Here is a 12,650-nt window from a genome sequence, read left to right on the forward strand (position 1 = left end):
ACCTTAAAGACTAACACATTTATTCTGGCATAAGCTTTCATGGATACTGTCCACCTCATTAAATGCACAAAGTGCTAATCTCAAATTGGCAGGTCTATATACATACGCTGGAGGGGGGGCAGATGTAAACTGTGTTGTCAAAGGGAACTGATACGCAAAAAAGTACAGACAGTAATTGCTGTAACAGCTGCCATTTACAAAACATTGTTGGTAGTCACACAGACAGCATCGTAGTGGACAGCTGGTTAACATATGTAGTGTGATCAAAACAACAACAACCTTTTGTCCCTTATTCAAACCACAGGAAATAGAATTGAATCTCCTGATGATTGTACTTCAGCGATTTCATGTTGGCATCTGTCTTTGAAATTCCTTTGTTCAAGAATAGCCACATTCACAGAGGGCTGGTTCGCATGATCACCAGGCAATTAACAGGTGGGCTTATTAACCACGCCATGTGTGCTGATCACATGCCAGCTGGATTTCCCTAATTACCCTCGCTGGCGTGGCTTGCTGTGTTGTACATACCCAGGTGGCATGGCTTTGAGGGGGCAACATCCCCTAAATAACCCATGGGCTATTGTTGGGTTCTTTGAGGGTTGCTGCTCCCCACCCTCCACCGCAAACAAGCCATGCCACCCTGGTTTGGATGATACAGCAAGCCACGCCAGCGAGGGTAATTAAGGAAATCTGGCCAGCATGCACGGCGGGGTTAACAAGCCACCGTGGCTTATTTCCCGCACTGTGATCGTGCAAACCATCCCTCCTTTTGCTAAATGGTTTGCTGGACGGTTCACAACAAATCAGGGTGGTTCATGACAAATACCACTTTTAGGCATCCTAAGGACGCTTGGAAGGTCCTCTCTTTGGCATCAGTAGGACATATGCAGCTGCTCATAAGCAAAGTGCGTATTCATCTTTCCAAAAGACTTGCAAAGTATGTCATTGGGACAATTATATCCGGGCCGTCTGTGTCAAGATCTTCCCATCCCTGTAAGATTTAGGAGTACTACCACATAGCATTGCCTTCTTGTGAATTTCACTTTCCCACACTCAGTGTCATGGCCGACACTGATATAGATGGTGGTGGGGAGCCACATCACATGGGGAGCATTGCTAAACTTTATGGAGTGGGAGATTTTATCAAGGGGATGCAAAATCTAGCAGCATCCTTATGGAGAACATAATACAGCCTCCCCCACTTGATGCCTGACAGATGTTTTGGACTTCAACTCCCATCAGCCCCAGTGCATGCATAGCTTATAGTCAGGAATTCTGGGAGTTGTACTCCAACCTATCTGGTGCTGACCATGTTGGAGAAGGCTGGCATAATATAATCAGCTTCAGTACTAATGCTAGACCGCATAGGCCAAACCAAAGGTTATGGGAATGATCCAGAAAAGTTGCATGTACGTCCCTTGAAATTCATGGGATATAAATGAGTCGAACTGTGTATATTTAAAAACTTTGCATATCCCAGACCTAGAGAGCTACTTGCTATAGAACTTTGTTTTGTTAGTATCTCAGTTTTATCTTGGATTATATTTAGGTATTTTTAGAAAGGACAGCCTCTTTTTGGCATAATTTTAAAATAATCAGGCATTATCTCAGGCATTATCGCACATTTTAATCTGAACTTTATTTTAAATGAATCTTTCCACCGTCTACCGTAATGCCTGAATTAACCAGCTATATGGCTTAATGTTGCACTGTGTTCATTCTACCACTAGAGAGTGAGATTTGCTGAGTGAAGGGACTTTCAAGTTTGTTAAGGAGAAGAATACACCTAGCTTCCTTGAACGAAAGGCGGAATTCCGTAGCTTTTGAAAAAGCAATTCTTCATTCTGCAAGCTTTTTTTTTTTTTTTAAAGGATTCTTCCAAGGGAGTGTCATTATATAAATTAGCCTTGTGAAAAATAGGGTCTGTTGATGCTTTACAGTCAGTTTCATTTCAATTTAACAGAAAAATAGCTTTTGTCTTAGAGCTGGTTCACACCAGTTGCCAAACCCCTGACATGACTAAAATATCAAGCTCACCCTCTGAGGGCTGGCTCACATGCCCGCCTGCTGGGGATTCTCTGTGCCCCAGCAGGGGAGCAGCAGGCAGAAATGACAACAATGCTAAGCACTTACATAATGGTTTTTGTTACGCTTCACTTCAAACAATGTTTATTGGTTGGTTGGTTTGCCTGTTTCAAAGTATTTTTAACCTGCTATTTCATAGCAATACTTAATGGCCCAGGTCGCACGGAAGGACAACCCATGAATTATTTACCTCATGGGTCGTCGGGCCCATTGTGAGGAGGCGAGTGCCCTGGCTCCTGCGCACCCTTCGCTTCCATGTTGCACCTGCTTTGCTAAACAACCCAGGTTTGTTGTTGGGTTACAACTCTGGGTTGTTTAATCCTTGACAAGCCAGAGTGCTGGGTTCAGACATCACAACTAACGGGAACGTTCCTGGGTTGTTTCAGAAAGTGGATGCGCTGTGGAAGCGGCAAGCGGGTGAGAGGCAGTGTGCTTGCTCGCTCACTTGCTGTACAGCGGGGGACACTGCAACTGTGTCCCCCACCCCCAGCATTTGGTCATTAGTTATGGCCCAACCGTGGTGAGTTGCTTTTGTTGTGCTCGTTCTGGTTTAGGGGTGGGTGGGGAAGAGTATTCGGGTGTTTAATCCGTGTATTGTGGATGAACACTTCTAGTATTACACTGTTTTTAGATTGTGTTTTCGTTGTATCTGTTTATATTTGCATTACTGTGTTATATTGATTATGGCAGGGGTGGGCGAAAGGTAGATCTCCAGATATTTGGGTGTTCAACACCCATAAGCCCCTGCCAGCAGAGCCAATGTTCAGGAATGCTGGGAATTGAAATCCAAAACATCTAGAGATCTACCTTCTGCCCATCTCTGAATTACGGTTTATATTTACTTTGGGCACAATCCTATTGGATTGATGCCCACAAGATGGAAGGTTCCAATCTCAGAGCCCTCCATGCATGCTAAGCCCTGCCAATAAGCCTGGCAGGTGAGTGGAATGATAGAGGCTTTTTGGCCTCCCGTTCCTCCCTATCTGTATTTTGCATTAGATAGGCCTTTGATCCCATCCAGCTCCCTTACCTTGCTGTGGGTAGGAATGGAAGCTGAGAGGCCTGTGGATTCACTGGATCCATGGCCTCTCTCCTCTGCACCCACTAGCCCACCCCCAACATGCCCCTCCTGAGATTATGACACTGACCTCAGGATTGGCAGCCACTATGGAGCTTTCCATGACAGATGGGTTGGGGCAGGGAGATCCATGATGGGTCTTCTTCTCCAAAGTCGGAGCTCTGTATCTGATCTCAGAGGAGGAGATCTGCAGTATCCTATGGCCCCACAGGGACCATAGGTCTAGGGACCATAGGATTGCTCTCTTTCTTATCTGTTATATGGATTATGGATTTGGGGGGGTATCCTTTTTGTGTAAGATTCTTTATGGCTGCTTTTGCAGTAGGAAGTGATGCATAAATGTAATAAATGAATTAAGTGAAAGGCAGCCAGAAGCAACATACACACACATTATAAACACACCAATACTATGTAAGTGCAATGTACTTAAGTGAAGTGAAACTATTCCCCCATATAGTATGGTGTATGAATGCTAGCTGACGTGAAAGGTTGGTTTTACCTCCACCTCTTCTATGAACTGTAGATTTGTAGGGATGTCAGAGAATTCCGCCACGGATCTCGGTGAGGCCAAATGCCAGTGCATTCGGCCCCCCAAACTCCGTGGCGGAAGGGCCTGCCCCCCCACCCCCCCGCGGATCCCCCCCGGGACGAGACTCACCTGGGGTGGATCTTCCGGGCGGTGGCGGCTCCGGCAGTGGCAGCGGCAGCCAGTCTTCCAACCAGCTCTGCCGCCACCATTTCCAGGCGTGTGTAAAAAAAAAGAAAAAAAAGATGTGATAGGCTACGTAAAGATTTACGTAGGCTAAAACGGTGAATGAAAAAGGGACGCAAATAGCGCCCACTACGCTATTTGCATTCCCCTTGATTTTTGCCGTCATAGTCTACGTAAATATTTACGTAGATTAAGATGGCCAAAAAGAAGGAATGCAAATGGCGGCGGCCATAGCCGCCGCCATTTGCGTACGCGTTTTGTTTGTTTTTTTACCTACCCAGAGCCCTCCGCGGCCGGAAATCCAGCTCTGGCTGGGCCTGGCCAGCTGCAGAGCTGCCGCGGAGCACAGCCGTCCGTTCGAGGATTCCGGGGGGAGGAACGGAGTGTTTCCCCCCCGGCCAGGATTCCGGGGGGAGGGATGGAATGCCTCCCCGCCCACCATCAACATAATCCACGAAAGCTAAGTCACTTTCGTACATCCCTATAGATTTGACAGATACAGAGCTTTTCTACACGAGGCATTTCTTGGGCGCTTGTTATTCCCTACTCAGGCTTGTTCACAGGTTCTTTAGACAATGTCATGACCCTCCAGTTTCACTTCTGTTTTTAAAGAGCACTTTCATCTGTAAAAGTGAAAGAAAAGGCTTTTTCCACTTGTGTAATTGCACTATTCTGCTATTCCACAGTGTCACCTAGAGGTTATGTAGCAGAAAAGCAGGAAAGGAAACGCTCGCTGTGTAGTGCTCAGATCTCAATTCTGTGCCAAAACCAAAAGTAAATACACTGAATTAACAGCCTCGTGTAGAAAAACCCACATTTAGGGATGGCGGAGAATTCCGCCACGGACTCCAATGAGGCCGGATTCTTTAGAATCTGGCCCCCTGGAGTCCGTGGCAGAACGGGGCACTCCCCTCCGCCACCCCATGAAATTCTCCCCGGACAGACCCTACCTGCTGCTGGCCAGTCCGGTCCGTCCGCTGCCGTCCGCTGCCGTCCACTGCCCTGGTCTGTGGCCACAAATGGCGTCCAGCATAGCGGACGCCATTTGCGTCCCTGCTTTAGCCGTGATAGGCTACATAAATATTTATGTAGTCTATCACGGCGAAGAGCAGGGACGCAAATGGCATCTGCTATGCCATTTGCGTCGCTACTCTTTTTGTGATAGGCTACGTAAATATTTACGTAGCCTATCACGGCTAAAGCAGGGACGCAAATGGCATCCGCTACACCGGATGCCATTTGCGGCCGCAGACTGGCAGCGGATGGAAGTCCTGCTATGGATAGGCCCTGCTGGCGGCTCCGCGGACTTGCTGCAGAGCGGAGCCAGCCGGGGAGGATTCCGGGGGGAGGGACGGATCACCTCCCCTCCACCGCAGATGCCCCAAACCAGAACAGTGAGTGGGGGTCGTAAATCCCTACCCACAGTCCAAGGTTTCTACAAATTGGGGGAGTTTGAATTCCCAATCACAAGGAATAAATTATCATCTATCTATGTATCAGAATAAGTGTTGCTGTTGTTCAGTTGTTCAGTCGTGTCCGACTCTTTGTGACCCCATGGACCATAGCACGCCAGGCCTTCCTGTCCTGCGCTCTCTCCCAGAGTGTGCTGAAGTCCATATTCATTGCATCGGTGATGCTATCTAGCCATCTCATCCTCTGCCATCCCCTTCTCCTTTTGCCTTCAAGCTTTCCCAGCATCAGGGTATTTTCTAGTGACTTTTCTCTTCGCATTAGGTAGCCAGAATATTTGAGCTTCAGCTTCAGTATCTGTCCTTCCAATGAGCAGTCAGGGTTGATTTCCTTTAGGATGGACTGATCTGACCTCCTTGCAGTCCAGGGGACTCATAAGAGTCTTCTCCAGCACCAGAGTTCGAAAGCATCTATTCTTCAGCGCTCAGCCTTCCTTATAGTCCAGCTTTCACAGCCATACGTTGCTACTGGGAAAACCATAGATTTGATTATATGAACCTTTGTTGGCAAGGTGATGTCTCTGCTATGCTGTCTAGGTTTGCCATAGCTTTCCTCCCAAGGAGCAAGCGTCTTTTAATTTCATGGCTACAGTCACCATCTGCGGTGATCTTGGAGCCCAAGAAAATAAAATCTGTCACTGCTTCCATTTCTTCCCCTTCTATATGCCAGGAAGTGATGGGGCTAGATGCCATGATTTTAGTTTTTTTAATGTTGAGTTTCAAACCAGCTTTTGCACTCTCTGCTTTCACCCTCAACAAGAGGCTCTTGAGATCCTCTTCGCATTCTGCCATTTGGGTGGTATCGTCTGCGTATCTGAGGTTGTTGATAATTCTCCCAGCAATCTTAATTCCAACCTGTGATTCATCTAACCCGGCGTTTCTCATGATGTACTCTGCATATTATAAGTTAAATAAGCAGGGTGACAATATACAGCCTTGTTGTACTCCTTTCCCAATTTTGAACCAATCGGTTGTTCCATGTCCGGTTCTTCCTGTTACTTCTTGACCCTTGTACAGGTTTCTCAGGAGACAGGTAACGTGGTCTGGTACTCCTATCTCTTTAAGAATTTGCCAGAGTTCTTTGTGATCCACACAATCAAAAGCTTTAGCATGGTCAATGAAGCTGAAATAGACATTTTTCTGGAATTCTCTTGCTTTCTCCATGATCCAGCGAATGTTGACGATTTGATCTCTAGTTCCTCTGCTTCTTCGAAACCCAGCTTGTACTTCTGGTAGTTCTCGGTTCACATACTGCTGAAGCCTAGCTTGTAGGATTTTGAGCATAACCTTGCCGGCATGTGAAATGAGCGCAATTGTACGGTAGTTTGAACACTCTTTGGTATTGCCCTTCTTTGGGATTGGAATGTAAACTGACCTTTTCCAGTCTTGCAGCCATTATTGAGTGTTCCAAATTTGTTGGCATATTGAGTGCAGCACTTTCACAGCATGATCTTTTAGGTTTTTAAATAGCTCAGCTGGAATACTGTCATCTCCACTAGCTTTGTTGTTAGTAATGTTTCCTAAGGCCCACTTGACTTCACTCTCTAGGATGTCTGGCTCAAGTTCAGTGACCGCACTATCATGGCTATCTGGGACATTAAGATCCTTCCTCTATAGTTCTTCTGTGTATTCTTTCCACCTCTTCTTAATCTCATCTGCTTCTGTTAGGTCCCTGCCTTCTTTGTCCTTTATCATACCCGTCTTTGCACAAAACGTTCCCTTGAGATCTCCGATTTTCTTGAAGAGATCTCTAGTCTTTCCCGTTCTATTGTTTTCCTCGATTTCTTTGCATTGTTCATTTAAGAAGGCCTTCTTGTCTCTCCTTGCTATTCTCTGGAAATCTGCATTCAGTTGGGTATATCTTTCCCTTTCTTCCTTGCTTTTCGCTTCCCTTCTTTCCTCAGCTACTTGTAAAGCCTCATCAGACAGCCACTTTGCTTTCTTGCTTTTCTTTTTCTTTGGGAGGGATTTCGTTGCTGCCTCCTGAACAATGTTACGGACCTCCGTCCATAGTTCCTCAGGCACTCTGTCTATCAGGTCTAATCCCTGAAATCTATTCCTCACCTCCACTGTATATTCATAAGGGATATGATTTAGGTCATACCTGAATGGTTTAGTGGTTTTCCCTACGTTCTTCAATTTCAGCCAAAATTTTGCAACAAGAAGCTCATGATTTGAGCCAGAGTCAGCTCCCGGTCTTGTTTTTACTGACTGTATAGAGCTTCTCCATCTTTGGCTGCAAAGGACATAATCACTCTGATTTTGATATTGACCATCTGGTGATGTCCATGTGTAGAGTTGCCTCTTGTGCTGTTGGAAACGAGTGTTTGCTATGATCAGCGTGTTCTCTTGGCAAAACTCTATTAGCCTTTGTCCTGCTTCCTTTTGTACACCAAGGCCATGCTTGCCTGTATCAGAATAAGTACTTATCAGTACTGTATCAGAATAAGCACTTGCTATTTATCAGAGAGGGTTTTATAATAGAAATGAATGTTTAATTATCAGCTGAACAGAACATTTAGGATATATGTCTTTAATATTTTGTCACAATCCCATATATACCACTTGTAGCACCTTGGAAGAAGTTTAGGAAACAAATGAAGTAAATAAATATTACATAACTTCTTACAGTGTGTGTGTGTGACTGTTTGTATATATACACACACACATATATACTTGTATATATATGAGAGTTGTTAACGGTTGCTGTAGAAATAAATTGAATAATCTGTTAGAAACAAAACATTTTGCAAACTTTAAATGCTTTCCGCCCCAACCCACATCAGGATGCAACAGATCTGCCTGTCTTAAATGCCCAGAGCAAATGAATGTTTGAAAGAGATAAACACTGGACTAATTAAACAAGGCAGAAATGACATGGAAAGTAAAAGAGCCACACGATTTCGTTGCTATGGTTTTTGCCAGTTGCCAACTTTAGTCCTTGATGTCAAAGCTATATAGCTCTATTGAGATGAAAAGAACTCTTACTGCAAAAACATTCTCCATAAATCCCAGGTTACTGCTGTAAGTGGCTGCAGGTGATCTACCATGCCTTTCAAAACACTGACAGCAAACACAACCCAGTCCCTTATGCTAAAGGAATAAAACCCTAATTAACCTGTTATGAAATCTTCCATAGTTGCAAGTACTGTGACAGAAATTGCCAAAGAACAGCTGGCTGAGGAAGAACAGTGACAGCAGCCCTTTTCAGATGTTCACAGAGGAGAGGAGAGGCTGAGCAAGTGAGGGGGAACCCCTGACCTACACCTCTTCACTAGGCTCCTGATCTACACCTGTCAGCACAGTCTCTATATGCATAGAAACTGCAATAATTTGGAGTTCAATCTGCACTACATATTTTCTTAGCTGCATAGTTATGACCTGGAGTGCAGAGTTATTATTTTCACAAATTGCCAGGATGGGTAAATGCTTCCTTGGGGGACGGCTGTGTCCCAATTCCTTTAAAAGAACCTGTGATAGGACTACTTGGGGCAGGGACACACTCACAAAAACATGATTGGATCCCACCATCCTAAATAACTAGGCCTTGCATGTCATATTTCTTCATAGAAAGGCAGAGTATAAATCAAATAAATAAATATTGGCCAATCTTCAACATTCCTTTTCTGAACAAAGTCCTAGAATAAGTGATGGTGACTTAACTCCAGGGATTTTTGGATGAAGGTGATTATTTGGATCCTTTCCAATCTGGGTTCAGTTCTGGGACCTACACCAGGAACTAGACAGGGGAGTGTGTCCATGTTGGTATTGCTGGATCTCTCAATGACATTCGATGCCATCACTGGTGAGAGCCAGTGTGGCATAGTGGTTAGAGTGTTCGACTGAGAACTCAGAAAATCCAGGTTCTAGTCCCCACTCGGCCATGAAGCTTACTGGGTGACTTTGGGCCAGTCACTGACTCTCAGCCTAACCTATCTCACAGGGCTGTTGTGAGGATAAAATGGAGAGGAGGAGACGTAAGCTGCCTTGAGTTCCTTGGAAGAAGAAAAATGGAGGGATATAAATAAAAAATAAATAAAAAATAAATAATATGCTTCTGGGGCATTTTACCAGTAGAAAACTTGGGGACACTGTGTTGTAGTATTTCTGACCTTACCTAGCTGAATGTTTCCAGGAGGTAGTGCTGAGGGACTATTGCTTGGCCCATGGTCACTGGCCTATGTTCAGAACACTACATTGTCCCCTATGTTTTTCAGCATCTACATGGAACTGCTGGGAGAGGTCATCCTGAGATTTGGGGCTGGGTCTCGTCATTATGCTGATAATACTGTTCTCTATCTCTCTTTGTAAAATTGTGCCAAGAGGCCACCATGCTGTGGAAGTCCTGAATGGTTGTCTGGACTCAGTTAATCCAGGATTGGAGCAATAGCATCTTCTGGATGAGGTGGCACTCCCTCTGAAGGATCAGGTTCACAGTTTGAGGGTGCTTCTGGACTCAGCTTTGCTCCTAGAAGGTCAGGTAGCTGTTGCGGCCAGAATTGTTTTTGTCTAGTTTCAATGGGTGCACCAGTTGTGCCCCTTTCTGAAGAAGGCAGATCTGGCCACAGCAATCCATGCCTTAATCACCTCCTCTTTAGATTACTGTAACAAGCTCTACAAGGAACTGCCCTTGAAGAGCGTTCACCTAGGGCAAAATGCAATAGCCAGATTGCTCTCTGGGGCACACTTTGTTGACCATATTATACCAGACTTGCATCAATTGCACTGCCAACAGGCTACCAATTTGTTTTCTGGTGCAGTTCGAGGTGCTGGTACTTACCTATAAAGGCCTAAAGGTAATGGGGCCAGGATATCTTCAAGACTCCCTCCTCCCATATGAAGCTGCCCATAGTTTAAGATCCGGTTTGAAAGCTCTTCTGTACGTCCCACCACCAAGACAGGTTAGGTTGGTGGGAACAAGGAGATAAGGCCTTCTCTGTGGTGGCCCCCTGACTGTTGAGCTCTGTTCCTTATGAAGTTAGACTGCCCCTTCTTTATTTAGTTTAGACAGGCTATTTAAACTTTTTTTGTTCTGGGTGGCTTTAGTATGATTGCAAATGTATTAGTTCCACTCCATTTTTAAAATTGTTTTTCTCCTGCTCTTAATTTGGCTGCATGTGATGTTTTAAAGTTTTTAAATTGTCTTGAAGTTTTCAGTTGCAGGTCATCTGGGGGGGCCCTTTCAGGGCCAAAAAGGGACTCGCACATAATTTTACAAGTAAATAAATAAATTCCCGGCTTCCAAGCTTCTGTCACACTTCTGTGTGACCAAGAATCAGACCCAAGAAGAATAGGGTTATTCAGCTAGAAACCAGCTTGATTCACAAAGGTTAGAGTCATCAAGTCAGGGAACAGGTTCGATCCCATGGTTCCCTGTATGCAACCCTTCATTTTCTCGTATAAGCAAATGGCTGCCATTCTTGGCTGTGGAGTAAAGTAAAACACTGCACTTGGATGGAGACCCTGACATCAACCCTGACCTTGCATATCCTGGCCACAGCCAGCAGGGACTCAGCGGATACAGTGGCAGATCCAGGGCTACTAGTTCAAAACCAGGAGCCAGGTTTGGAAGCAGGGAGGTGGCAAGGAGGGCAAGGTACAGCACTGCCTCTTTGCCCACCCCCACTCCGAAGGTAGCTTCTGAGTTGGAAGAGGGAAGCATTCCTTACCTTCTCCTGCTCAGGGCCCAGACAGCCTGCTCAATTTGGGGGAGCAGGGCAGGGGCGGTTTTGGAAAAGAGGGTTTGGCTCGCTCCCCTCTGCAATGATGCCCTCAATGATGGGAGGGTGAGGAGTGGAGGAGGAGATGCAGGGGTGCGTGGCTAAGGATAGGACCAGAACTCTGTTTTCCTGGCTTTAATTGTGTTTTTTGAATGCTGTGCCTGGGAGTGGCCCACGTCTCTTTGTTTACCAAAAAAAAAAAAAGCAGCTGTGGGCTCCCTGATCTGGATTGGGACCACAGAGAGGGGGAGTTAACCCTTTCTGCCTACATTGCATTCTTTCTGAAATTTCCCCCTCCCAGCTGCTATTTGCCCCCAATTTAACTTCTTTTAAAAAATGGGATCAGTAGCTGATTTAGAGAGGCAACTTTCTCCAGGAAAATTGCAGTGTGTGCGCGCACGCGTGTGTATGTGTGTGTGTAGGGTTAACACCCCTCCCGCAACATTGCGATCCTGATCTGGATTGGCGCTACCAGCAGCTGCACCTTCTAAAGAAAGAGACGTGGCCAGTCCCAAACGCAGGGTTGAAAACTGTAATTAAAGTCGCGTCTAGTTTGACCATCAGACTAAGGTTCATCTACTTCAGCATCCTGTTTCCAATATTGGCCAGTCAGATGGTTCTGACTGGCCACAAGCATGGCTTGAACCTTGACGGGGATGGCCTGCCACCACTGTTGGCCCCCAGCAACTGATATTCAGTGGAGACTGCCACCAAGTATGGAGGTTCCTTGTAGCAATCATGACAAATAGTGGTAGACAGGGAAGCAGACAAGGATAAAATGGAGAGGTAGGGATTATGTATGCCGCCTCAGGTTCCTTAAGGAGGAAAAAGGTGGGATATAAATGTAATAAACAAACAAACAATTCCGTTTTAAAGCCATCTAAGCTAGTGGAATTGATATACAGCTAGTATGCTGCCAAGCTACGCAGACAGGAGGAGGCTTACATTCTCTGTGGCTGGGGCCCAAAGAGACTGGGAAGAGGTTTAGCCCCCATCCCAAGGGTGTCTGCATGCACGCTTTCCCTGTTCAGTCATCAGTGGTGTAGTGAAGCCAGGGCTCACAGGGACACAGCACCAGCACTTTTTTTTATTAGCAGAAACACTGATGTCATCAGCCACCCTGGTCAGACGACTTCCCTGTTCCTTCTGAGCTTAGCTGCAGTCCTCAATAGCTTGGTTTTGAATGGACAATGAAAGCCCATTACAAAGGCCTTTACAGAAGACCTGGTGGAGGTGAAAACTACTAGAACTGGTTTGTTGATACGGTTCAATACAGCTGCCTGCATTTTTGGACTCTCCTTGGAGGCAGGGGGTGGCTATGGGGACTGTCGTGATCAGCGCCTGTACTTCAACATTTAGCACTACACCACTGTCAATCATATGGGGAAAAGTGAAGTACTCGTCTTGGGGCTACTGTTGCAGTGAGAGACAAACGAGCCTTTGCCAATTCTTAAGCAAGATTTGGAGGCTTGGCCTGCAAAGCGAGTGGGGGTGGCTCTCTCTGCACATAGGGATGCACCGCAGAGAGTTCCAGGGGCTTTGGAGTACACAAACCACCCCTCCACACACAGATACTGCCCATCCTG

The 12,650-nt window shown here is 45.8% G+C and overlaps 1 protein-coding gene across 1 annotated transcript in view; it reads left to right on the forward strand.

Annotated features, from left to right (window-relative positions):
* The window catches only part of MLIP (muscular LMNA interacting protein), a 68,428-nt gene that overhangs the window by 41,953 nt on the left and 13,825 nt on the right, over positions 1–12,650 (forward strand). The window lies entirely within an intron of this gene.

The sequence above is a fragment of the Heloderma suspectum genome, chromosome 1, assembly GCF_057233095.1.
Source record: "Heloderma suspectum isolate Gila_16-S chromosome 1, 16-S_ref, whole genome shotgun sequence".
Taxonomy (NCBI): domain Eukaryota; kingdom Metazoa; phylum Chordata; class Lepidosauria; order Squamata; family Helodermatidae; genus Heloderma; species Heloderma suspectum.